The sequence below is a fragment of the Cebus imitator genome, unplaced genomic scaffold (assembly GCF_001604975.1).
Source record: "Cebus imitator isolate Cc_AM_T3 unplaced genomic scaffold, Cebus_imitator-1.0 Scaffold217, whole genome shotgun sequence".
In the NCBI taxonomy this organism is placed as follows: domain Eukaryota; kingdom Metazoa; phylum Chordata; class Mammalia; order Primates; family Cebidae; genus Cebus; species Cebus imitator.
Genome location: NW_016107532.1, coordinates 981,698 through 985,242, shown reverse-complemented (window position 1 = coordinate 985,242; position 3,545 = coordinate 981,698).

Below are 3,545 nucleotides of genomic sequence, written 5' to 3'. Positions count from 1 at the left end.
CGGGATGTGATGTCAGCAGACAAGAAGACTGAAAGTGTACTTTGATTAATGACCTGATTGGCTCCTGCCCCACTTGGACCTGAATGAAGCAAGTCTGCCACACTGAAAGATTCGGGGAACTGTAGGTGGAGGAGGGGTGGGATGGAACGGAGAGGCTTTATCTAGTCTGAACCATTCATAGTTTGGGAAAGTGCCCAAGTGAAAACAATTGAACACCAAATCATTTTCCCACAAGGCTGGCAGACTTCTTCATAGACTGTTGAGCTTCAACTGCTTTGTAAACTCTATGAAGACATCTTTAAGGCCCTACTTTTTTTCCCCCCTGGAGAAATGTCTTCACTCCAGAGGTTAGCTTAGGAAGATATCATTATCTTCAAACCACAACGACCAATCCCCTAGGCCCCCCATCCTGAAATTCTTGAACCCTGTACTCCACCCTAATTCAGCTTAGGAAACTGATAAGCAGCTGTAAAAATAGACGTAAAACATTCTCTCCCATTCAAATTTGTGCTTTAACAAAAGGGGGCCAGGAGGTTGTTCTTTTCCATTTAAAAAAAATGTTATGGACTAAAACACAACTAAGCAACCATATATGTGACAAAGCAAATTTGTCTCCTCATTAGCTCTTACGTAGCTTATGTGTTTGTATGTATGTATTCATTTAAAACTGTGTTATCAACATTTTAAAATATCCACAAAGGTAGAGAGACTTTTACAATGCATACCATATAGATTCAACACCCAGCTTCAATGATTATCAATGTAAATTCATTCCATTTTAACGTTCTTATGATACAACACAAAATCTCAGAGCATATATTCGGGGCAACTTAAGTCTATGCTCCTGGGTTTTAAAAAAAAATACATGCACACAAAATCTTGCCATGAGAATGTGTCCAAGTGTAACATTTCATTTTTATAATACATATTAATTTCTTTGGAGTTTTTGGTCAAAAGAGTAAAACTTCACAAATTCTGACTAATTGGCTACAACCCTGACCAAAACGTTGAGAAAGGTGCCTTATCCAACTTTTATTTATTTATTTGTTTGTTTGTTTATGTATTTATGTATTTATTTATGAGATTGTGTCTTGCTCTGTCTCCCAGCCTGGAGTGCAGTGGTGTAATCTTGGCTCACTGTAGCCTCTGCCTGCCAGATTCAAGTGATCCTCCTGCATAAGTGTCTCAAGTAGTTGGGATTACATGCACCATGTAATCCCATGTCTGGCTAATTTTTGTATTTTTAGTGGAGACCGGGTTTCACCATGTTGGCCAAGCTGGTCTTAAACTCCTGACCTCAGGTGATCAGCCTGCCTTGGCCTCCCAAAGTGCTGGGGTTACAGGTGTGAGCCACTGCACCTTGCCTTATACAACTTTTTAAAAAGCAATTTTATCACTTCAAAGTTAAAGAATATCATAAAAGCATTTTTAAAGAGAGCTCCTGTCAGGTTTGCCTTAATAAACACACACAAATGATAACTATAACATTGTGAATTATCTTTGCATGCAAATAGGTGCTTCTGCAGTAATGAAAGATATATTAATCAGTTTGGGCTGCCACTACAGACTGTGTGGCTTAAACCACAGAGATGTATTTTTCCACAGTTACGGAGATTGGAAGTTTGAGATCAGGGTGCCAGCAGGGTCAGATTCTAGTGGGAACTCTCTTCTGAGGTTGCAGACACCACCTTCTTACTGTGTCCTCACAAGGCAGAGAGAGACCAACACCTTCTTACTGTGTCCTCACAAGGCAGAGAGAGACCAAGCTCTCTGATGTCTCTTATTATTATTATTATCATTATTATTATTTTGAGATGGAGTCTCACTCTGTTCACAGACTGGAGTGCAGTGGCACGATCTTGGCTCACTGCAACCTCCGCCTCCCAGGTTCAACCAATTCTCCTGCCTCAGCCTCCTGAGTAGGTGGGACTACAGGCACGCGTCACCACACCCAGCTCATTTTTTATGTTTTTGGTAGAGACAGGGTTACACTATGTTGGCCAGGATGGTCTCGATCTCTTGACCTTGTGATCCACCTGCCTCAGTCTCCCAGAGTGCTGGGATTACAGGAGTGAGCCATCATGCCCAGCCCTCTGATATCCCTTCTATAAGGACACTAATGGCCAGGCACAGTGGCTCATGCCTATAATTCTAGTACTTTAGGATGCTGAGGTGGGCAGATCACTTGAGTCTAGGAGTTCAAGACCAGCCTGGGCAACATAGCTAAACCCTGTCTCTAATAAAAATTCAAAAATTAGCCAGTTGTGGCGGTGCACCTGTAGTCCCAGCTGTGTGGGAGACTGAGATGGGGGGATCCATTGAGCCCAGGAGGTTGAGGCTGCAACGAGCTGTGATTGTGCTACTGCACTCCATCCTGGGTAACATAATGAGACCCTGTCTCAAAACAGAAAGGGGTGGGGCACTAATGCCAACATGTGGGCCCTACCCTCATGAGCTCATTTAAACCTACTTACCTCCCAAAAGCCCCATCTCCACCTACTGTTGCACTGGGGGTTACAGCTTCAACATGTGAGTTGGGGGGACGTACAATTTGGTCCCTAGCAAAAGACATGTTTTTCCCTTCATATGTAACATCCTCGTTTCTTCATAAATTGCAAATGTGTAGACATTATTTATTTGCCTGGCAACCCCTTTTTATTCATGGTGCAAATACAAGCTTTAGACACGTTCATCACAAACATCACACATTCCATATTAGGGTGAGCGGGGATAGCTGTGTTTGCTAAAACAGTTTAGCTTGGAGTTTATAGTTAACTACCAAAGCTTACCTAATAATGCTCAGTATAAATGCTAAGATCTTCTGAAAGTAGAACACAAACCTGGCCTGTGTTTGTTAAAGATGAGTGATTTTTTTATTGACAGAAATTAGGATGCTTACCAAGAGACCTGGAAAAAATCCAGGCTCTCAATCTTCCCTTTGAATTTGCAAGTGGGTAATTCATTATTCTGCTCCCGTCCTCAGTCATGGTTTCTGTGGCTGGCCAGCCGTTGGTGGCTGAACTCTCGCACAAAGGTGACCCCACTGGAGAAGTGAAGTCATCATTACTGAGCGTGGCTGAGAACTCCCCTTGGGAGGCACAGGGGCATTGGTTCTCTTAATAAGAACTCTCTGACTGAAAATGAAAGTACTTTGAGAACATGGGGCCAAATCTTTTCAACTAAGAGCAGGAAAATGGTACTTTGTGAAGGACATTTGACTTGCCAACATCCTAAGATATAACTTAAGAATGATCTGTAACTGGCCAGGTGTGGTGGCTCATACCTGTAATCCCAGCACTTTGGGAGGCCGAGGCAGGTTGGATCATGAGGTCAGGGGTTCAAGATCAGCCTGGCCAACATGGTAAAACCCTGTCTCTGCTAAAAACTATAAAAATTAGCTGGGCACGGTGGCAAGCGCCTGTAATCCCAGCTACTCGGGAGGCTGAGGGAGAAAATTTATTTTCTAGTTTTGATTTTAGAATCTGGGGGTACATGTGAAGGTTTGTTACAAAAGTATATGGATATTGCATGATGCTGAGGTTTAG